At 36.2% G+C, this 25,512-nt stretch overlaps 2 non-coding genes across 2 annotated transcripts; one reads left to right on the top strand and one right to left on the bottom strand.

Moving 5' to 3' along the window:
* On the top strand, positions 1 to 107 carry LOC112535724. Its single transcript, XR_003079806.1, has one exon. It is a non-coding gene; the product is annotated as a small nucleolar RNA R71 (small nucleolar RNA).
* Positions 108 to 6,370: 6,263 nt separating this feature from the next.
* Positions 6,371 to 6,477, bottom strand: LOC112536243. Its single transcript, XR_003079803.1, has one exon. It is a non-coding gene; the product is annotated as a small nucleolar RNA R71 (small nucleolar RNA).
* Positions 6,478 to 25,512: the final 19,035 nt, after the last annotated feature.

Here is a 25,512-nt window from a genome sequence, read left to right as displayed (position 1 = left end):
AATCCGTGATGTGGGCAGCATCTCAAAAGGTCCTTAAATCTCTCCTATGCATCGTACATGCTTTCATCATCAAACTACACAAAAGAAGATGTGTCATTTCTAAGTTTAGCAGTTTTAGCGGGAGGAAAATACTTATATAAAAATTTTTCGGCCAACGCCTTCCAGGTAGTAATTGTCTGCTATGGAAGAGATTGCAACCATCTCTTGGCTCTGTCCCTCAAGGAAAATGGAAACAATCTCAACCGAACGGCGTCATCGGTTGTTGCATTTATTTTGAATGTGTCACAAATCTCTAGAAAGTTGGAGATATGAGCATTGGGATCCTTGCTGGGCAATCCTCTAAACTGCACGCTCTGCTGGATCATCTGGATAATATTGGCTTTTATTTCAAAGTTGTTGGCCGCTACAGCAGGTTTGACTATACTAGTTTTCATCCCATCCAAAGATGGTCGAGCAAACTCGTACATCGTCCTCTGATTGTCATCGGCCTGGGGGTTGTGGTTCTCCATCACGTCCGCTCCTTGAACCTGAACTGTAACTCCGTCCTCCTCCTCAACTACCTGCAAACATCGTCTCAATAATCTGAGAGAGCGCTCTGGGTCAGATAAGGGTTCTATGAGATCAGGGTTAGAGCTCCTAGTCATAAACTACCTGAAACTGACAACCAAACAACCACCAATCAACTATAACAATAAAATAAAGAATACATAATAAATAAATAATTAGATAATGACTAAATTAACACAAAAATAATTCACTCTAGTTCACCATTACTTAGTCCCCGACAACGGCGCCAAAAACTTGATGGGCTACTTATGCAACCTACACCTAATGCAGTGAACCTATCGATGCGGCCTAGCACTAGTGAGTATCAAGGTCGTATCCCTGGAGATCGGGTAAACCTAGAGTTACTACTGTTCACTATGTTATCTAGTCTGAAATAGAGTGTGATAAGTCTAAATTAATTAACTAATGATTATAAATGCAATTAAAGGAATAAATAGCAACTAACAATCGAAAGACAATCACAACAAAAGAAGCAAACCCAAAGGGGACCTAAGTGATGAAATTCTAAGGTTGATTTTATAAATTACCAATCTTGCTATCCGTGCCTAAATCGTGAATTGAACTCGGCTCCTCTCTCGAGCTCACCAAGTTCCTAAACCTGCACTAACCTAATGGAATCTCTTCCTATCAGATTATTGCAAATTAGCATTAAGCATGATTTAGATCTATTAAGAGTTGTTAATTCTTAATTCGGCGAGTGAATTAACCTTATCTCTAAGTGTTAACTACCAATTCTTACTATTCAATTTCTAGTTGTAACAAGCATTTCTCAATGTCAAGAAACAACCTATAATACAATTAATTCAACGTCTCAAACTAATTGAATCAAACTTTATTACTGAATAGCAAAAAGATTACAAGAAAGGCAATTACAAATCTAACAACTAAGCACAATCCATCACAATAAAGACCCCAATGGGTTCAAAAGATCTAGCTACTCATGTTCATAGTTAAAGCAAAATAAGGAACAAATAAGGAAAAGAAGATTGAAGGCATGTACACCCTTTTCTTTCACACTGGATGAGAAACCCTAATTTACCTCTTGATTGCTCCCAAATTAGTTTTGATCCTCAAATCAATGTTGAAAACAAGTGTAATCCTCCCTCAATTGATGAATTTGATCTCCCAAGGTCGACAATTAAGGTCCAGAAAACAAGTGAATTGAGAGTATACTCGAATTAGGTCAGAGAAAATCGAGCCCCTTCCAAGAAAATCAAACTTTTGCCTATATACTCTCTTCAGCACGGCTGTGGTCAAGCCTGTGCTGGTTAGCACGGGCAGAGTCCAGGCCGTGCTGATCCCTAGGGTTCCGATGTGTTGACCTCTTCCAAGCTGTGCCCAAGCCGGTGCTGACCACCACAGGCCGTGGTGGAGGCCATGGTGGCTACAGAAATCGTGCCAGAAGGCACTCTTGGAAGGTTGCTAGTTGGCAATTCAGCACGGCCGGAGTCCAGGCCGTGCTCAACCCTCTGGTGCTAGTCCTCGCCCAATTTGATGGATTTTGGTCCGCAATCATATGTATTTCCCTCGATTGTTGATGGTGTCCTTCCAAAATGACCTGAAATGAGAAAGGAAACAAAAGACAGGTGATTCTAGCATAAAACAGGATAATCATGCAAAAAAATGTAATCAATCGAGCATGAAAACATTTGTAGTATGATGCCTATCAAGAACACTCTCAAGTATCAAATTATAATCAAAGTTAAAGTCTTACAAGATGATAACTCTTAAGTATTTATAGTGAATACTTAGGGTTTAAACAAACTAATGAGTGTTGTGCCAAATGCAAGGGGCGGCCCATACTTAGAATTAATCTAATAAATATAACTACAAGTAATGAAAAAGGCCCAAAGAAATAGAGTTTTAAAGTAATAAAACACTCAAGGGCCAAAATATATAAGAAGTTAAATAAGTAGTAGCTTCAGTCCATGGGGAAATTAATAAAGAGTCAAGCTTCTTGAAGCCCATTCTCATTAACTTGAATCATCAAGACACAATCTGGCTCATTGGGCTTAATTGAGGCTTGTTCTTCCACAATGTGAGTTGTCACCAAGGCTAATAAGGCCACTGCATCCTTAATCTTCTAAGCTCTTACTCTTGTGGTTGGACCACTCCCCATATATAGAGGATCTTGCTTGGATGGGTTTGTAAAGCACTAGGATCTCCATAACAAGGATTGGCATAAGGAATCATGTGAATGCAATTGACAAGCTTGACCAATCGCATTGGGGTGTGATTTGATGATCTAGTAAGATGAGATACAAATCCACACGTGTAAGGGAGAAATCATGTTGTTGTCAATTAATCTAAGTAGGAATGCATGCATTTTGATGTTTGGGATGCATATAATTATGTAATTTGGGCCAGGGTGTTATTAGGTATGCCCACAAGAAGAGACTAGAAGCTAATATGAATAAATAAATAAAGAAAGATTAATAAACTAAAATCAAATTAAGAACTAGAGAGGAGTTGACTGGACAACAACTCTCGTAATCTTAAATTTTATGTCCAGCTTAATACAAATAAGGGTAAAATTGTTGTGGGCCTACCTAAAAATACTCCTATCCAAATTATTTAATTATATGCATTCAAAGATCAAAGTGCTCAAATTTCAGCTTGTATTACACTTGGATTAATCGAAAATAACCTGATTTCTCCCTTACGCGCCTGGATTTATGTCTCCTACTTGATCATCAAGCTAAGCGCTAATGCCAATGGTCAAGCTTGTTAATTGCGTTCCCATGAATTCTTACGCCCAAACTTGCGTCATCTAGTTGCTCGTGCCTAGAGGAAGAAGGAAGGATGGAGATTCTAATGGTGCAAATCCTGAGTCAAAATATTTGGGCACGCCTCTATTCTCTAAAAGATTCCTCAACGATAATTCGAAGAATGATATCAGTACACGATCAACTAATTTTCTTTCTTCCTATTCCTTTAAACATTAGATCAGTGCCATTGATTGCCGCTTCCACCTATTTTTACTTAACACTCGTGTTTTATGCTCCCCATATAAAACTAAACCAACATACTAGATAAAGAATAGAAAGAGAGACACAAAAGAAATAAAAAGAATGAGAATATAGGTAGGATTTCAGATCCGATAAGGAAAGAAATCATATGTTCTTTGTTCACTTCCATGCGGCTAAGTGTAAGGATCAAATCGAATTGATTTAAACACAAATGTAGACAAAGAACATGAGAGAAAGGAATGATGTGAGGGATAAGTCTATGCTAGCTAGCACGAGTGTTGATAAGTCCACAAATTTTTTGAAAGAACCCATAACTTGATTTCCTACAAGGTAGAAGACTGAAGTAATATGCTCATTAGCCTCAAGTATTCGGTTGTTTGCAGTTTTATAGTGCGAAAGCCATCATCCCATAGGAAGAAGAGGCTAGAAACTAAATATAAATAAATAAATAAATATTAATAAACTAAAGTCAAATCAAGAACAAGAGAGGAGTTGACTGGGCAACAACTCCTGCAATCTTAAATTTTATAAGCCAACTTAATAAAAATAAGGGTAAATTAGTGTGGGCCTACCTAAAAACACTCCTACCCAAATTACTTCATTATATACACTTCAACATCAATGCGCTCGAATTCTGGCTTGTATTACGCTTGGACTAATCGAAAATAACCTAATTTCTCTCTTACGTGCGTGGATTTACGTCTCTCCTACTTGATCATCAAGCTAAGTCCCAAAGCCATCGGTCAAGTTTGTTAATTAGATTCCCATAATTCCTTACGGCCAACCTTGCGTCATCAGGAGTCCTGATGTAGATGATTCTATGCATGTTTATTGGCTGTTTATCAGCCATTTATTCGTGTATTGAGTCATATTTATTCCTATTTGATCGCACTGTGGTATGTTCATGAATTTCTCAGGTTTTCGGACTCCTCGATAGAGATTGATTGATTTACGAGTAGAAACCAAGCTATTTGGATGATTTACGCATATTAGATACTTATCGAAGTCGATTCCTTATTGGCGCGCAGCTTGGGGCTTTTGCACGACCTCCCTTGGACAATTTCGAAAATTTTGCATTTCATGGAGGTTCGGTACATTCATGCATGGGCTGCATGGCATATGCACACTGCGGCATGGTACCACACGGCGGCGCGCCTGCCTATAAATAGGGGCAAACAAAACGAGACGGGGTTCCACTTCTAATTTTTGAACTTTTTTACGCGCGCGACCCCTCACTTCTGCACCTCTGTTCTTGACATTTTGGGAGACCAGCGTCAGTTCAAAGGATTGATTTTGAGGATTCAAGCAAAGATTGAAGTTTCTAGACGATTGACCGAGACATCCGAGATCCATACTGAGGGGTTTTTAATTGGCACTTACGACATTCCCACTCCGATTCGATAGAAGAGCGGTTATATGTTTCATTTTCTTTTCTTTTATTTATTTCCTTTTATAATTGTTTCTTTCATTATGAGTAGCTAGGATTGCCGAACCCATTGGGGTTCATCTTTGTTGATGGTTTGTGTTTAAATATTGGATTTTTTTTATCTGCCATTTTTGCAATCTTCTTACTATTTAGTAATAAAATTTGATTCAATTAATTTGAGACGTTAAATTAGTTGTCTTTTGAGTTGTTTCTTGACATTGAGAAATGCTTTTTACAACTAGAAATTAAATAGTAAGAACTGGTAGTTAACACTTAGAGATAAGGTTAATTCACTAGCCGGATTAAGAATTAACAACTCTTAATAGTTCTAAATCATGCTTAATGCTAATCTGTAATAATCTGATAGGAAGAGATTCCATTAGGTTAGTGCAGATTTAGGAACTCAGTGAGCTCGAGAGACGAGCGGAGTTTGATTCAGGATTTAGGCACGGGTAGCGAGATTGGTAGTTTATAAAATCAACCTTAGAATTCCATCACTTAGGTCCCCTTTAGGTTCGCTGTCAGTTGTTATTGTTCCTTTATTTGCATTCATAAGCATTAGTTAATTAATTTAGACTTCTCACACCTTATTTCATATTAAATAACATAACGAACACTAGTAACTTTAGGTTTACCCGATCTCCAGGGATACGACCTTGATACTCACTACTGCTAGACCGCATCGATAGGTTCACTGCCTTAAGTGTAGGTTGCATAAGTAGCCCATCAAGTTTTTGGTGCCGTTGCCGGGGATAGTAACGGTAAACTAGAGTGAATTGTTTCTGTGTTAATTTAGTCATTATCTATTTATTCATTCATTCTTTATTTTATTTTATTTTATTTTATTACTTTTATTGATTGGTGGTTGTTTGGTTTTCCATTTCAGGTAGTTTATGACCTGGAGCTCTAACCTTGATCCCATAGCACCCTTATCTCGACCGGGCGCTCTCTCAGTTATTGAGGCAGCGTTTGCGGGATTGAGGAGGAGGACGGAGTTACAGTTCAGGTTCAAGGAGTTGACGCGATGGATAACCTCCACCCTAGGCCGATGACGATCAGAGGACGATGTACGAGTTTGCTCGGCCATACTAGTATAGTCAGACCTGCTGTAGTGGCTAATAATTTTTAAATAAAAGCCAACGTGATCTAGATGATCCAGCAGAGTGTACAGTTTGGAGGATTGCCCAGCGAGGATCCCAATACACATATCTCTAATTTTTTGGAGATTTGTGACACATTCAAAATAAACGGAACAACCGATGACGCCATTCGGCTGAGATTGTTTCCATTTTCCTTAAGGAACAGAGCTAAAAGATGGTTGCAATCCCTTCCACAATAAACAATTACTACCTGGAGGGCATTGGCTGAAAAATTTTTATATAAGTATTTTCCTCCCGCTAAAACTGTTAAACTTAGAAATGACATATCTTCTTTTGTGCAGTTTGATGATGAAAGCATGTACGATGCATGGGAGAGGTTTAAAGGTCTTTTGAGATGCTGCCCACATCATGGATTGCTAGTGTGGATGCAAGTTCAGACCTTCTACAGTGGGTTGAACCTTGCAACGAGGCAGATGGTGGATACTACGTGGGGCTAAGCGAAGACAAGCTTAGAATTTAATAGAGGAAATGGCCATGAACAACTATCAGTGGCAATCCTCTAGAGCCGACCAGGAAGGCGGGAGTGGTCAACCAAGTGGACTCTATAGCAGCCTTGGCGAGCTCAAGTGGAGCTTCTAGCCAAGAAGATTGACCAACTCGGATGTTTGGTTCATGCGTGACGTTGGTTGCGAGTTTTGTGGGGCCCGCATTACAGTGTGAACTGTACTACGAGAGGTATGTTTGCTTCATCCTCTACTACTTTTCCATCTAATTCTGCTACGTCTTCTAATGTTAAGTAGGTTGACTATTTGGGGAATGCCCTAAGGCAGCAGAATGATCCTTACAGCAATACATACAACCCTGGGTGGCACAATCATGCTAACTTCAGTTGGAGGAACAATAACGCTCAGGGTCCACGATTTTTAGAACTTCATCGAGTGGCCGGTGCGTGAACCAGATCAAGCGGGCTGCACAAGCTCCTCCTCTACTAGAAAAGAAGTCAAATTTAGAGGAACTTATGATGAAGTTTGTGACATATACAGAGATGAGGTTCCAGCAAACTGATAGTACACTTAGGAACCAGCAGGCCTCCATTCAGAACTTGGAAACCCAGATTGGCCAAATCTCTAAGATGTTATCTGAGAGGCAGCAAGGAGCGCTCTCGAGCACCACTGAGTCTAACCCAAGGGAGCACGTGAATGCCATCACTTTGCGTTCAGGTAAGTTAGTTTCAGCTCCTTCTAAACTTGTTTTTGATGACGCCACTATTAATGTGCAGGTTGAGGCGAGCAGTAAGGTTAGGGAACCTGAGGGACAAAAGGTGAAATCAATTCCAGTCAGGGAATATCAACCTAAGATTCCTTATCCTGCTAGAGCTAAATAAGAAGAGGCGAAAGAGCAGTTCAGTAAGTTTTTAGATATTTTTAGACAACTGCATATTAACTTGCCTTTTATTGATGCATTGGAGCAGATGCCGAAATATGCTAAGTTCTTAAAGGACATACTTAGCAGAAAAAGGAAGTTGGAGGAGGTCGCCTATGTTCAACTTAACGAGGAGTGCTCAGCTATGTTTCAGAGCAAGTTGCCAGAGAAACGTCACGATCTAGGGAGTTTCACTATTCCCTGCACTTTAGGTAATTTGTGTGTTGATGATGCATTAGCTGATTTGGGGGCTAGCATAAATGTCATGCCCACTAGTTTGTTCAATAAGCTAGTTTTGGGGGAGGCAAAATCCACTAGGATGTGCATTCAATTAGCTGGCCGTTCTATTAAGCTTCCTAGGGGAATTGTGGAAAATGTGCTAGTTAAGGTAGATAAGTTCATATTTCCTATGGACTTTGTGGTTTTGGATATGGATAATGAGCATGGTGTACCATTAATTTTGGGGAGACCTTTTCTTGCCACAGCTAGAGCTAAAATAGACATATTTGAGGGGAAGTTAGAACTTAATGTAGGGGATGACTATGTCACTTTTAGTTTACCCTCATTTGATAGTTCTTCCACCGACCATGTTCATGCCATTTGTAGTATTGATGGAATTGATCCTACATGTAATACACAACCACAAGATGTACAAATGGATGATGCTATACATGTTTCTTCCCCTGTTAGTATGTGTTATTCATTTGAAAAAAACAACTTGTATCGATATGAGACTTTATGCTATGATAGACCCGAGAAGGGTAGTTGCAAGTTTGTTTTTGACAGGTCACTTAGCCAGAATTCAGAGTGGATGAATGGACATCCCAAATCAGTATAGAGAGCACCTCCTGGGTCATCTACCGCACACATTGGACCTTCTCATTGCGCTTATATGCCTCGAGCCCCAACTTACATTGAGCCTACCTTATCAATTTGCCCGCGATGCAGGAATCTCTTTGTAGAGTCTAGATGACTCGAACAAAGAAGCGCCTTGGAGGCATTCCGAATCTATTTTGCTTTTGAATTTTTGGACATTTCTTTTTATTTTATGTAGTTATTTGTTTTTTTTAGTTAGATATTTGGTCGCTTTTGGTGTGTTTGATTTTGAGGAGATGTTATCTTATTGAACCTTTTACTAAATGTTGCTTGGGATGTGTTTATTCTTGAGTTTTGTAAGAGTTAGCCTACTTGATGCTCGTACGTAATTTTAAGGACTAACATATTTTGAAGTGTTAAAGTACACATCAAGGGAAGTATCTAATAGAGTTTCTAGTTTTTATCTCTTTTTGTTGTCTTGTTTTTCTCTTAGTTTTCCAATTTCTTTTATGGACTCCCATAATTAGCTTCATTTTATGTATTTTATTCCTTTTATTTTGGAGTGCCTACCTTGTTCACACTGAGGATAGTGTTTTACACAAGTGTGGGGTGGGTACCGTAGATCTGTGCAGGTACCAATTTTGTCTTTGCTGTTTTTATCATGTTTTAATTTCCCTTATTGATTGAGTCCGCTCATTATTACTGTCCTTATCTTGAGTTTTGTTTTAATCGAGTAGTTAATGATTTTCTTTCTTTTTAATGGACCCTTATTGCTTGTATCGAATCTTTGTGGGAAGAAGGCAATGAACAAATCTCTAAGTTTTAATCAAGCCAGGTAAAACTGGTATTTTTCCTTAATCCTTTCATTTCACTTTATCTTGGATATAGAACACTGTTAATTTTGATGCGTATTAGATTGTTTGATTGCTTAAACTTTGGTTTGAGAATTCATGCAATTTTATCCCACTCAATGGTGAGGCTTTATGCTCCATTCTATTTTTGATTAGTGAGCATTGTGCAGAATTTTTGTTTCTAGAACTTGCTTTATGATGACTTTTAAGATTACATGAATTGTTGATAGTCATGAGATGATTTGGGCACTTAGGTATTATACAATTTTGCCAAAAGCCTAACCCGATTTTTCCCTTAGTGAACCCATTTTGAGCCTTAGCCTTTTTCTTTCATTATAAATTACATCTGACACTCATTTTACCACTTCTATTCATTCCACCATTCTTTCTACCATTATTGCTGGAAATAATATACGTTTATGCTGCATTCCATTTTGGATCAATTTGCATATATTCACTAAGTTACTAGATTTTTCATAGATGCTCCCTTCAATCCAAATGATACATATCATTTTACTACTTTAATTGAGCATTGTATTACTTCATCCTGCGTTTTGTTGTTGCAGGAGTAAAAATATAAAAAAAAATTTGAATAAGGGTTTAGTTCGAGCATTATCTTATTATTAGAACAACTTAGTGTTTAATTTTGGTACAGTGTTTGATCCTTGGCTATATTCTTACATTACCTGCATAATTTTCTAGCAACTTTCAGCTTACTTTCCATATTCTCCGTACCCTACCATTAACCCTATTACAACCTAGCTCAAGACCCTTTGATCATGTTTATTGACTATTTCACACTAGTGGAGATCGGATCTATAAGCAAGCCTATGGTAAGCACTTTTTTTCTGTACTTTTGCGCTGAGAGCTTGGCAATATTCTTCTCACCTATATACACTTGTGTGTTTCGAGTGACATCTTGTAAGGCATGGTTCTCAAATTCTCAGTTTAGATAGTTTATCATTTTAATTTTAGCAGCTTTATTAACTTTGTTCTTTGTCTCAAGGATTTAGTGATTTGGGGGTTTTAAGGAAATTCGCCACGGAGTTTCGAGACTTGTTTTGAGTTAACCTTCTGCAACGTATATGATCGAGTCATTTGGTTTCTGTTTGAGGAGAGAGTTGTTGAATGCTTGAGGACAAGCAAACTCTCAAGTGTGGGGTAGTTTGATGTAGATGATTCTATGCATGTTTATTGACTGTTTATCAGCCATTTATTTGTGTATTTGAGTCATATTTATTCCTATTTGATCACACTGTGGTATGTTTATGAACTTTTCAAGTTTTCGGACTCCTCGATAAAGATTGATTGATTTACGGGCAGAAACCAAGCTATTTGGATGATTTATGTGTATTAGATGCTTATCGGAGTCGATTCCTTGTTGGCTCGCGCTGATTTTGAGGCTTTTGCACGACCTCCATTGGACAATTTCGAAATTTTGCATTTTATAGAGGTTGCCCGTGGCACCAAAGGCGATTATATAAAAGGCGCCATAAACGAGACAGGGGTTCCGCTCGATTTACGAACTTCTTTACTGCGACCCTCACTGCACCTCTGTTCTTGACATTTTGGGAAACCAATGTCAGTACAAAGGATTGATTTGGAGGATTCAAGCAAAGATTGAAGTTTCTAGACAATTGATCGAGACATCCGAGATCCAAACTTGAGGCTGGTTTCAGAATTGGCACTTGCGACATTCCCACTCTGATTCGATAGAAGTGCAGTTATATGTTTCATTTTCTTTTCTATTATTTATTTCCTTTTGTAATTGTTTCTTTCATTATAAGTAGCTAGGATTGTCGAACACATTGAGGTTCATCTTTGTTGATGGTTTGTGTTTAAATACTGGATTTTTTTTATCTGCCATTTTTGTAATCTTCTTACTCTTTAGTAATAAAATTTGATTCAATTAATTTGAGACTTTAAATTAATTGTCTTTTGGGTTGTTTCTTGACATTGAGAAATGCTTTTTACAACTGGAAATTAAATAGTAAGAACTGGTAGTTAACACTTAGAGATAAGGTTAATTCACTCGCCGGATTAAGAATTAACAACTCTTAATAGTTCTAAATCACACTTAATGCTAATCTGTAATAATCTGATAGGAAGAGATTCCATTAGGTTAGTGCAGATTTAGGAACTCAGTGAGCTCGAGAGAGGAGCGGAGTTTGATTCAGGATTTAGGCACGGGTAGCAAGATTGGCAGTTTATAAAATCAACCTTAGAATTCCATCACTTAGGTCCCCTTTGGTTTTGCTTCTTTGTTACGGTTGTTTTTTTGATTGCCAGTTGTTGTTGTTCCTTTATTTGCATTCATAAGCATTAGTTAATTAATTTAGACTTCTCACATCTTATTTCAGATTAAATAACATAACGAACAGTAGTGACTTTAGGTTTACCCGATCTCCAGGGATACGACCTTGATACTCACTAGTGCTAGACCGCATCGATAGGTTCACTGCCTTAAGTGTAGGTTGCATAAGTAGCCCATCAAATCCTCGTGCCTAGAGGAACAAGGAAGGATGAAGATCCTAATGATGCAAATCCTGAGTCAGAATATTTGGGGATGCCTTCATTCTTAGCGTTTGTTATTTCATCTAAAAGATTCCTCCACGATCCTTCGAAGAATGATATCAATACATGATCAACAAATTTCTTTTTTCGCATTCGTTGAAGCATTGGATCGGTGCCTATAATTTCTGCTTCCACGCGCATTCACACGACACTCGTGTTTATTCTCCCTATATAAAACCAAACCAACATACTATATAGAGATTAGAAAGAGAGACACAAAAGAAAGAAACAAAATGAGAATATAGGTAAGATTTTAGATCTGATAAGGAAAGAAATCACAAGTTCTTTATTCTCCCATATGGCTAAGCGTAAGGATCAAATCGAATTAATTTAAACACAAGCATCAATAAGAATACAAGAGAAAGGAAGGATGTGAAGAATAAGTCTATGCTCACTAGCACAAGTGTTGATAAGTCCACAAATTTCTTGAAAGAACACAACTTGATTTCCTGAAAGGTAGAAAACTGAAATAATATGCTCATTAGCCTCAAGTATTATTCGCATGTGATTTTATAGTGGGAAAGTCCTCATTCTATAAGAACAAGAGACTAGAAGCTAAATATGAATAAATAAATAAATAATGATTAATAAACTAAAATGAAGAACTAAAGAGGAGTTGACTAGGCAACAACTCTCGTAGTCCTAAATTTTATAAGTTAGCTTAACAAAAATAAGGATAAATTTGAGTTCGCCTACATAAAACAGTACGACCCAAATCACTTCATTATATGTATTTCAAACATAAACTGCTTGAATTCTGGCTTGTGTTACGCTTGGATTAATCCAAAACAACATGATTTCTCCCTTACCCGCGTGGATTTACATCTCTCCTGCTTGATCATCAAGCTAAGCCATAATGCCATTAGTCAAGCTTATTAATTGCTTTCCCATGATTCCTTACACCCAACTTTGCATCATCAGGAGTCCACGTGCCTAGAGGAAGAAGAAATGGTGGACATCCTAATGGTGAAGATACTGAGTCAAAATATTTGGAGGGGCCTCGATTCTCGGAGTTCTCTTTTTCTTTTAAAAGATTCGTCCGCGATCATTTGGAGAATGATATCAATACATGATGAACTAATTTTATTTCTTTGCAATCGTTGAAGCATTACTTAAGTGCCTATGATTTCCACTTCCATGCACAATCATTGAACACTCGTGTTTATGTTCCCTATATAAAATGAAACAACCATGCTAGATAGATTAGAAAGAGAGACACAAAAGAAAAAAGAATGAGAATATAAGTAAAGAAATCACATATTCTTTATTCTCTTTCATACGCCTGAGCATAAGGATCAAATCAAATTGATTTAGACACAAGCATAGAGAAAGAAGATAAGAGAAAAGAAGGACGTAAGGAATAAGTCTATGTTCACCCACGTGAGTGTTGATAAGTCCATAAATCTCTTGAAAGAACCCATAACTTGATTTCATGCATGGTAGAAAACTGAAATAATATGCTCATTAGCCTCAAATATTTGGTTGCTTGCAGTTTTATAGTGCGAAAGCTCTCATTCTATAGGAAGAAGAGGCTAGAAGCTAAATATAAATAAATAAATAAATATTAATAAACTAAAGTCAAATCAAGAACAAGAGAGGAGTTGATTGAGCAACAACTCTCGTAGTCTTAAATTTTATGAGCCAATTTAATAAAAATAAGGGTAAATTAGTGTGGGCCTACTTAAAAAACACTGCTATCCAAATTACTTCATTATATGTATTTCAACGTCAAAGCACTCGAATTTCGGCTTGTATTAAGGTTGGATTAATTGAAAACAACATGATTTCTCACATATGCACTTGGATTTACGTCTCTCCTACTTGATCACCATGCTAAACCCCAATGACACCGGTCAAGCTTGTTAATTGCGTTCTCATGATTCCTTATGCCCACCCTTATGTCATCAGGAGTCCTCGTGCCTAGAGGAAAAAGGAAGGATGAAGATCCTAATAGTGCAAATCCTAAATCAGAATATTTGGGCATGCTACGATTCTCAACGTTCCCTCTTTCCTTTGAAAGATTCCTCCATGATCATTCAGAGAATGATTGATACAAACTAAACTAGCACAATGATCCTACTCCAACAGGGAGTCTTGATGATGCATATCCTACTAACTCAAGGAATCCTAATAAAATAAGGAGTCATGACTCAACTAGGAATCATAATCCTGTAAGGAGTTCTAATGATATTAAGAGTTCAAGCAACGAAAGGAATCTTAATTCAACTAGGAATCCTAATTTAACTATGAGTCCTAGTTCGATTCAAATTGCAAGTCAGTGAGCTTATCCAAGATATTTGGGCTAAGGACATATCAAGGCTTAAAGAATTGGGTTTAAGTTCAAGGCTCATTAACCTAATTCAGTTTATTAGGCTTGGATGAATCTAGTTAAGCTTCAAAAGACTAGAAAAGCTGAATAGGAGCATATAAAGACTTTGGGCCTAACTTAGCTTATGTTATGAGGCCCATTTATATGACTTATGTAAACTAGGGTTTTATTTCTTATTTTGGGTGGCCACACATGTAGTTTAACCTAATTAGGACTTTGTTTAAGTTATCGCTTTTAGTTAGGAATGTTATCTTTATCCTCAAACATATATAAATCTTTGTTAATTAAGATTTAGGATTTTCTAAGGCCTATATAAGGCTAGTACGAACTTTGATGTAATGAATTAAAAAGTCGAAGTTGAAGTTGAAGTTAAAAATTGAACGGTAATTGGTATTTTTACCTTAAAGCTTGTTTACTTTGTTTTTCTGTTCTTGGGCAGAATGCATGCTTAAGAAAATTCAAGTAGATTGATCATCTTCTTATGGAGTGTTTTGGAATTGGGATTTAGGAACAAGTTCTCTAAATTCTAATTCTTGATCATCTTTCTAAGTAATATGTTTTCTAACCTTTCTTAGGGGTTGAACCGAATCGGTCCTTGGGGTTTTCATGTTAATGTGTTGGGGGGTTCACAATTCAAAAGAAGTTCTCAAGCTTATTCATGAAGGTTAGGTATTAATGATATCAATACACGATCAACAAAACATAAAAGAAAGGTAGAACATGAGCGATAAGTCTATGCTCGCGAGCGCGAGTGTTGATAAGTCCATACAGCTCTTGAAAGAACCCAAAACTTGATTTCCCACAAGGTAGAAAACTGAAATAATATGCTCATTAGGCTTAACTATTCTATTGCGTGTGTTTTTTATAGTTCGAAGATCCTCATTCCATAAGAAGAAGAAACTAGAATCTAAATATGAATAAATAAAGAAAGAAAGATGAACAAATTGAAGTCCAATTAAGAAGGAGAAAGGAGTTGACTGGTCAACAACTCTTGCAGTTCCAAATTTTATGAGCCAGCTTAACTGAAACAAAAGAAAATTCATGTGTATGTACCTAATAACATTCTGATCCAAATTACTTCATTATATGCATCCCAAACATCAAAACTCTCATATTTTCGCTTGTATTACACTTGGATTTATTAAAAACAACATGACTTCTCCCTTACGCCCATGGATTTATATCTGGTCCTGCTTGATCATCAAATTTGGGACTACGAGAGTTAACCAGTCCTTACGGTAATCCTTGTGTCATAAGGAGTCCTCATGCCTTGAGGAATAAGGATTAATGGAGATCCCAAATTATACAAACCAGCTTAAAAATAAGGGAGAATTCAAGTGGCCCTAACTAATAACACTCTAAACCAAATTACTTAATTATATGCCTCCCAAAGAACAAAGCACTCGCATTCTTGATTATATTATGCTTGGATTCATTAATAACATTATGATTTCTCTCTTACGCGCATGGATTTACGTCTCATCTTGCTTGATCTTAAAGCTAAGCCCTAATGCAACTGGTCAAGCTTATCAATTGTGTTTCCATGATTCCTTAAGCCAATCCTTGTGTCATCATGTGTCATCGTGCCTAGAGGAATAAGGAATGATGGAGATCCTAATGGCGCAGATCCTGAATCAGAATATTTGTTTGTGCTTGATTCTCATCGTTCCCTCTTTTCTCTAAAGATTTGTCTGCGATAATTCGGAGAATGATATCAGTACTCGATCAACTAATTTTCTTTCTTCGCAATCATCTAAGCATTGGATCGATGTCTATAATTGCCGCTTCCATATGCTTTCTCTTAAGATTGGTGTTTATGCTCCCTAAATAAAACTAAACCATCATACCAGATAAGGAGCAGTTGACTAGTCAACAACTCTCGTAGTCCTAAATTTCCTAAGCTAGAATAACAAAAATAATGGAAAATTCGTGTCGGCATACCTAATAACATCCTGGCCAAAAGTACATAACTATATGTGTCACAAACATTAAGACGCATGCATTCCCACTTGGATTAATCGAAAGCAACATGATTTTACGCGTGGGAATTTGTGTCTCATCCTACTAGATCATCAAGTCACAACCCAATGCCACCTGTCAAGCTTGTCAATTGCATTCCCATGATTCCTTACGCCAATCCTTCTGTCACTAGGAGTCCTCATGCCTAAAGGAAGATGGAACGATTGATATGGAACCTCCATGAATAAGCTTGAGAACCCTTAACACATGAACATGAAAACCCACCCCAAGAACTAATTTGGTTCAACCCCTAAGAAAGATTAGAAGACAGATTTCTTAGAAAGATGATCAATAATTAGAACCTAAGGAAAAATAAGTCCCTTAAACCCCAATTCCAAGTACGCCATAAGGATATATCAACTCCTTGATAAGTAAGGTTTGCATTCAAATAAGAACACAAAACCTAACCTATATCAAAGGATTAAACCCGTATGCAAGTTTGATTTCATTGCCCAATATCTATCTAGAACCAGATCAATGGAAACCTTAGACCTTTCAAGTATATTAAACTATCAAATCTAAGGTATTAAAGATAGAAGATGCCATAATTTAGTATGGATCCTAAATTGATAAGTCGAATTTGAACACCACAAATAATGATTGCTTGATAAGTTCGAATTAGCTCTAAACAAGAACTAAGAATAGAGTATAAACTCACAAAATATATTAATCATTAATTAATCAATGAACTTGAAAATTCGTATTAGGCTTTAATAGCCTTTAGAGAACCCTAATTCTAAGCTATTAAACATTCTAACTAAAAAAGATAACTAAAAACAATATCCTAATACTCCTAAAATACTATGTAGCCACCCATTAGAAGTAAGAAGCCCTAGTTTCTTTAAGTCACACACATGGGCCATCTTTGCTGGAGCTAATTAGGCCCAAACTCCTTTGTGATCCGTTATGTTCATTAAGCTCATATTAGATTTATTCAAGTCCAATAAACTGAATTAGATTAATAAGCCTTGAATTTGAATCTAACTCTTCAAGCCTTGATGTTTCCTTAACCTAAATGTCTTGAATAAGCCCATTGAGAGCTTATTTTATCTTCTTAGCCTTCGATTAGGATTCCCAAGTTCCCATGATTCTTTACGCCAATCCTTGTGTCATCAGAAGTCATCGTGTCTAGAGGAATAAGGAATGATGGAGATTCCAATGGTGCTAATCCTGCATCAGAATATTTAGCGTGCCTCGATCCTTATTATTCCCACTTTCCTCTAAAAAGATTTATCCATGATCATCCGGAGAATGATATCAATACACGATCAACTAATTTTCTTTCTTCTCATTTGTCTAAGCATTAGATTGGTGCCTATGATTACCGCTTCCACGCGCTTTCACTCAACACTCGTACTTATGCTCCCTAAATAAAATAAAACCATTATATTAGATAGAGATTAGAAAGAGAGGCATAAAACAAATGAATAAAATGAGAAAATAGGTTAGATTTCGGATCCAATAAGGAAAGAAAGCACAAGTTCTTTGTTCTCTTCTATCAGCTAAGCGAAATGATGAAATCAAATTCATTTAAACACAAGGGCAGAGAAAAGAACACTAAAGAATGAAAGGATGTAAGCGATAAGTCTATGTTCACTAGTGCGAGTGTTGATAAGTTCACAAAGTTCTTGAAAGAACCGATCACTTGATTTCCTGCAAGTTATTACACTGAAATAATATGCTAACTTGCCTCAAGTAGCATGCAGTTTTTATATTTTGAAGTCCTCATTCCATAAGAAAAAGAAATTAGAAGATAAATTTGAATAAATAAATAAAGAAATATTGATAAACTAAAGTCAAATCAAGAACTAGAGAGTAGTTGACTGCGCAACAACTCATGATTCAAAATTTCATGGGCCAACTTAATAAAAATAAGGAAAAATTAGCATGGGTCTACCTATGCTTGAATTAATTGAAAACGACATGATTTCTCCCTTACGCGCATGGATTTACGTCTCCTCCTCTTGATTCTTTAGGAACCATGAGAACGCAATTGACAAACTTGACTGATGGTATTAAGGCTTGACTTGATGATCAAGGAGCACGAGATGCAAATCCACACTCGTAAGGGAGAAATCATGTTACTTTCGATTAATACAAGCGGGAATGCTTGCGTTTTGATTTTAAGAGGCATATAATGAATTAAATTGGGTAAGAGTGTTATTATGTACGCCCATGTGAAATTAACCTTGTCTCCATTAAGGAAGCATGGAAACATAATTGACAAGCTTCACCAGTGGCATTAGAGCGTGACTTGATGATCAAGAAGGACGAGAGGCAAATCCAAGCGTGTCATGGAGAAATCATGTTACTTTCAGTTAATCCAGGCGAGAATGCGCACATTTTATTGTTTGGGATGCATATAATAATGTAATTTTGGCTAGATTTTAGTTTATTCATCTTTTTATATTTATTTATTCATATTTAGCTTTTAGTTTCTTCTTTTTATGGAATGAGGGCTTTTGCACTATGAAAATCGCATGCAACCTAGTATTTGAGGCTAGGGAGCATATTATTTTAGTTTCCTACCTTGCGGAGAAATAAGTTATGGGTTCTTTCAAGACGTTTGCAGACTTATGAACACTCGTACCTAATAACACCCCTGCCCAAATGGCATAATTACATGTGTCCCAAAAATCAAAATATATGCATTCCCCTTGGATTAATCGACAACAATATGATTTCTCCTTTACGCGTGTGGATGTCTCATCCTGCTAGATCATCAGTCACACCCTAATGCCACCGATCAAGCATGTCAATTGCATTCCCATCATTGCTTATGCCAATCTTTGTGTCATCGGGAGTCCTCATGCCTAGAGGAACATGGAAGGATGAAAATCTCAATGGTGGAAATCTTGAATTGGAATATTAGGGTGTGCCTCGATTCTCATCGTTGCCTTTTTCCTCCAAAAGATTTATCCACGTTCATTCTGAGAATGATATGCATACTATATCATCTAATTTTCTTTCTTTGTATTTGTCTAAGCATTGTATCAGTGCTTATGATTGCCGCTTCCATGCGCTTTCAATCAATACTCGTATTTATGCTACCCAAATAAAACCAAAACATCAAACTAGGCAGATATTAGATTTAGTGGAACAAAAGAAAGGAATGGAATGAGAACATAGGTAGGATTTCATATTTGATAAGGAAATAAATCATAAGTTCTTTATTCTCTTCCATACGGCTACGCAAAAGGATCAAATCGAATTGAATTAAACACAAGGGTTGACAAAGAACATAAAAGAAAGGAAGGACGTAAGTGATAAGTCTATGTGGGATTGGGCTTAATCAAAATAATGGGACTCAAGATACTCTTATCAACTTAATCCAACATATGGAGGCATGACCAAGACAAGATAAGCCTAAGATAATCAAGTCAAGCTATTTGGAGTCCAATACTCAAAAAACGGGCTGCACATCATATAATACTTAAGCCCAATAATCATGTTATTATATGGGCATGGCTTGGACGAATTTTTAAGAGTTTTTTAAAGAAGTCTTTTAATAGTTAGGAGTCTTGCTTTAAGTTATCCATTTAGTTTAGGAGTTCTATTCTTAGAATTATTGTTATTTGCTTCCTTTTTATTATAGAATTAGATTTCTTTAAGGCCTATATAAGCTAGTACGAATTTCTATATAAAGGGAGTTATTGAATTTTGATTATTTTGGAGTTAATTCTCTTCTTTTGTTCTTTACAAACTCGGTTAATTTATCAAGTGAAGGCTTAGTATTTTACAAACTTAGTTTAATCTAAACTTTTGTTTATGTTAGACAACCTTTAATTCTTTATAATTAAGGTTCTTAAGTACAAGTTATTTAAGGGTCTTGTTGGGAGTTAGAGTTTCTTCGCTTGATTAGGTGAATGATCCCTGGTGAAGATATCAACATTGAATATGGGTTTAGTAAAAGTTAGCCACGTTCCTATTAACGAGAGAGTAGTTGACTGGTCAACAACTCTTATAGTCCCAAATTTTATGAGCCAGCTTAACAAAAACAAGGGGAAATTTGTGTGGTCCTACCTAATAATACTCTAACCCAAATTACTTCATTATATGCATCCTGAATTCTTGCATTGTCGCTTGTATTACACTTGGATGAATGAAAAACAACATGTCTCCTATTGCTTAATCATCAAGCTAAGCCCCAATGCTTATGCCAATTCTTATGTCATTAGAAGTCATCGTGCCTAGAGGAATAAGGAATGATGGAGATCCCAATGGTGCCAATCCTGGGTTAGAATATTTGGGTAAGACTTGATTCTCAGCATTCCCTCTTTCCTTCAAAAGATTCATCCGAGAATATCCCAAGAATAATATCAATACTCGAGCAACTAATTTCTTCCTTTGCATTTGTCCAAGCCTTAGATCAATGCCTTTGATTGCCACTTCTACATGCTTTCACTCAACACTCGTGTTTACGCTCCCCAAATAAAATCACAAGTTCTTTTCCATACGGTTAAGCTTAAGGATCAAATCGATTAGATTTAAACACAAAGGTAGATAAAGAACATAAAAGAAAGGAAGGACATGAGCTTAGAGGAACAAGGAAAGATGGAGATCTCAATGCTGCAAATCCTAAATTGAAATATTTGGGAGTGCCTCGATTCTCATCATTCTCTCTTTTCACTAAAAGATTTATCCATGATCATTTGGAGAATGATATCAACACATGATCAACTAATCTTCTTTTTTCACATTCGTCGAAGTATTGGATCGGTGCCTATGATTGCCGCTTTCCACGTGCTGTCACTTAACATTCGTATTTATGCTCCCCAAATAAAAGAAACCATTATAGGAAGAAAGACACAAAAGAAATAAATAAAATGAGAATATAGGTAAGATTTTAGATCCGGTAAGGAAAGAAATGATAAGTCTATGCTCGCTAGCACGAGTGTTGATAAGGCCACAAAGTTCTGCAAAGAACCAATAACTTGATTTCCCGCAAGATGAAAAGCTGAAATAATAAGCTCATTGGCCTTAAGTATTCGGTTGCATGTAGTTCTTTTATAGTGCAAAAGCCCTCATTCCATAAGAAGCAAAAACTAGAACCTAAATATTAATAAATAAACAAAGAAAGATAAATAAACTATAGTCAAATCAAGAACGAGAGAGGAATTGACTGGCAATTACTCTCGTAGTCCCAAATTTTATGAGCCAGCTTGACAAAAAAAAGAAGGTAAATTTGAGTGGGCCTATCTAAAAACACTCTGACCCAAATTACTTCATTATATGCATCCCAAACATCAAAAAGCTTGTATTCCTACCTATATTAGACTTCTCCCTTTCATCCGTAGATTTATATCTCATCCTACTTTATCATCTACTATCACACTTGTACTCTAAGTATGTATTCATTCTTTTACCATTGGATTTTCATATAGTATCTTAATTGAATTAAGGTAGTACTTAAGTGTGTTTAATAATAACTAATAGTGGGACTTAATTGAAATGAAAAAGAGATGGTGGATTGAATTAGGATGAAAGAACAAAAGTTAGAGGGTTCAAATAGTTTATTCCTCTATGATTTTGTAGTTTTACGTTTGTGCTAGTTTTGTCTTTATCTTTATGGAATCAGATCAAACAGTTTATTGCTCATTCTATTAGGATAGTTTGAGTTGGTCACGTTAAATTGTACTTAACTCCTTCTATAGTTATCTAATTGAAGTGAAAATATTTTTGGACATTATAGACTTGAATAACTAGAAGTATACAAAAGATGAGCCTCAAATACCTCATATGTAGTTCCCAATAATTTTTCAAAGTTGGCCCAAAATTTGCCCTATCATGATTATTGAGATAGGAATGCAACTTTGAGTTTAAAAGCATAATTTGCATATCATTTAGGGGCTACATGATAGGAGAGCATAAAGGCTTATTATTTTTTTGAGTTCTAAGTGAAATTTATGAATTAGGTGTTGAAAAAGGTAAGGAAAACGCAAGTGCAAGATAGATATTTCGTGGAGCTAGTTGGGTATGACTAAAGGCCACTTTCAGTGAGTAGATATCAAGCCCTTGCAAAGTTGATTTCTTTGATTTCAAAGCTGAATATGGAACTTTGAAACAAAAGAAACTTAAAGTTGTTATTTAAGCTTATTAAATTACAGATTGGTACTTTATATTCTATAGGTTTTACAAATTTGAAGTATAATTAACAAAAGTAGGTTGTTTGTGTTGGATTTTACGTGTGATGATTTTGCAATTCTACAATAAGAGTATTTCAGCTTTTAGTTCGCCTATTTAATCAATGTATAATGTTAATTAAAGATCTTGGCTTTTCTTTATGAGCACAAACATTGATAGCCTTAATTTCATCGATTGCACATTACTTATATTTCACAATTATGGGGCAGTCTGATATAGTTTCATTTTAATGTTAAAAGGAGCATTCATCCAATGCCTTTGCGCGAGTGAAAGTGTACTTTGTTTTCAAGAAATGCCTCCTCACAGTGACGTGTTTGAAATGTTCTAAGATTGATACATCCACATGTGATTTGTGTGTGGTTGTTAATACGCATTAGACAACGGGGCACTTGATTGCAAGGCGGTGAAAGGAAATGGGCCACACCATGCTAATGTAGAAGAAGGGTTAGCCATCAAGTGTGCCTAGAGTGGGATTTTGAATGAGGGTTGATTGGTGATAATCGTTGTTAGGATGGTTAAAATCTATGAGACTTTTTATACCATTTAAAGTATATGATGTTGATAATTAGTATTGCTATTTTGTATGAGTGTTTGTAGTGGTGCTTTCTTGCTTAACAAAGATTAATTGCCTCAAGAGTCTAATGTATAATGTTATATATTTTGTATAATTATATGGTTTTCTTCTACTTATTATCTAAATTATTTTCTACTTGTATATCTATTCACTGAATATTTTTATACTCATTCTACTCTTTCATAAATTTTATTCAGGAAATAAGGCTTGATAATGGGTGGTTGAGCTAGTAAGTGTGATTAAAGGCGAGATTAAGGTTGGCCAACATTTCTCGTATGAGGAGTCATATACATACTCATTGTAACTTGTATATAAATCTTCATCCTTGTTTCATACCGTGGTGCTTATGTACATGTAAAAAGCTATGTGATAAAGATAAGGTTTAAAAGCAAACTTTGTATATTAACTTATTGAATAATGTTTAATAAAGGAATTTCTAGTTATAGTCGTTGTAATAAAACATCATATTAAAAAAATTATCTATTTTTCATAATTATGATTTCAAATACATTATTACATATACATATGTAAGTATGTTATAATTCAACTAAACTAAAAAGATTTTAGTAAGCATTTGGTTTTAAATATACATGTCGGGCTACGTGAGATGAGGTGTGACTTTTACATAATCCCAAATGCCACCAGTCAAGCTTGTCAATTGCACTCCCATGATTCCTTATATCTATCCTTCTGTAATCAGGAGTCCTTGTCCTTAGAGGAGCAAGGAATGATGGAGATCCCAATGGTGCATCTCATGAATAAGAATATCTGGGCAATGCCTCGATTCTCATCGTTCCCTCTTTCTTCTAAGAGATTCACCTACAATCATTCAAAAAATGATATTAATACTTGATCAACTAATTTTTTTGCATTTCTCCACGCATTGGATCGGTACCTATGATTGTCGCTTTCATGTGCTTTAACTCAACACTCCTTTTTATGCTCGCCAAGTAAAACTAAACCATCATATTATATAGAAATTAGAAAGACTGACACAAAAGAAACAAATAAAATGAGAACATAGGTAGGCTTTCGAGTCCGGTATGGAAAGAAATCACAAATTTTATATTCTCTTGGAAGGGTCCATCTCCTCTTACTTACAACTTAGAACGCCTTTGAAAAGGAAACCTCTCCTTGTGCATATGCAACCACACCCTAATACCAGGTTCAAACACAGCTTGTTTTCGACCTTTGTTGTGATGACGCATGGCTTGCTCATTTCTCTTCTTTGTTAGTTTCCTTACCTTATTATGAAGTTGTCTAACATATTCAGCCTTCTTGGAACAATCCAAGTTAGCACGCTCTTGTAATGGCAAAGGTAACAAATCCAAAGGAGTTAGTGGATTGAAAGCATAAACAACTTCAAAAGGGCTACAATAAACAGATGAATGCACACTCTTAATATATGCAAACTCTATATGAGGTAAGCAATCTTCCCAAGATTTGATACTCATTTTTATAATAGCACGCATTAATTGTCCTAAGTCCTATTAACCACTTTGGTTTGACCATCTATTTGAGGGTGACAAGTAGTAGAAAATAACAGTTTAGTACCTAAGTTAGTCCATAAACGTCTTCCAAAAATAGGACAAAAGTTTTGCATCCCTATCCCTAACAATAGCCTTAGGCATGCCATGCAAACGTACTACTTCTCTAAGGAGTAAATCAACAATATGTGATGCATCATCGGCTTTATGACATGCAATAAACTGTGCCATTTTACTAAATCTATCAACTCCTACATAAATACTATCATTGCCATGCCTAGACCTTGGCGATCCTAAGATAAAATTCATAGAAACATCAATCCAAGGTGAAATAGAAATAGGCATTGGCATATACAATCCATGGGGCTTGCTTTTAGACTTGGCACGTAACCAAAAAACATAGTTGGCACAATATTTCTCAACATCAACATGCCTTTTTTACCAATAAAAGTGCTCATGCAACATATCTAAAGTCTTAGCAACACCAAAATGCCCTATGAATCCTCCCTCATGTGATTCTTTTAAAAGTAATCTACATATAGAACAATTAGGCACACATAAGTAATTATCCTTAAACAAGTAGCCATCATGCCTATAGTATTTATCAAACGCTCCATGCTCGCATGCATCATATACACTTTCAAAATTTGCATCATCAAGATAATGTTCTTTAAGCAATTCAAATCCAATCAATTTAGAATGAAGTATGTTGCTCAACGCATACCTCATAGAGAGTGCATCAGCCACCACATTATCCTTACCCTTCTTATATTTTATCATATAATGAAAGGTCTCTATAAATGAACTTCAAGTTGCATACCTTTTGTTCAATTTATTTTAACCCTTCAAATGCTTTAGGCTCTCATAATTTGTATGAATTACGAACTCCTTGGGCAATAAACAATGTTGCCATGTCTCTAACGCCCGCACTAATGCAAACATCTCCTTATCATAGGTGGGATAGTATAAGCTTGCACGACTAAGCTTTTCCCTAAAATAGGCAATTGGCCTACCCTTTTGCATCAATACAGCTCCAATTCCAACATTAGTAGCATCACATTCAATCTCAAAAGTATAAGGTAAAGCAAGTAAAAGAGCATTAATCAATTTATCTTTCAAAACCTGAAATGCCCTTTCTTGTGCCTCTCCCCATTTAAAACCTATATGCTTCTTAATAACCTCAGTTAAAGGGGTGGCAAGGGTAGAAAAATCCCTAACAAATAGCCTACAGAAG

The sequence above is a fragment of the Ricinus communis genome, chromosome 2 (assembly GCF_019578655.1).
Source record: "Ricinus communis isolate WT05 ecotype wild-type chromosome 2, ASM1957865v1, whole genome shotgun sequence".
Classification (NCBI taxonomy): domain Eukaryota; kingdom Viridiplantae; phylum Streptophyta; class Magnoliopsida; order Malpighiales; family Euphorbiaceae; genus Ricinus; species Ricinus communis.
Note: the sequence above shows the minus strand (reverse complement) of the source record. Positions and strands in the feature narration are given on the sequence as shown.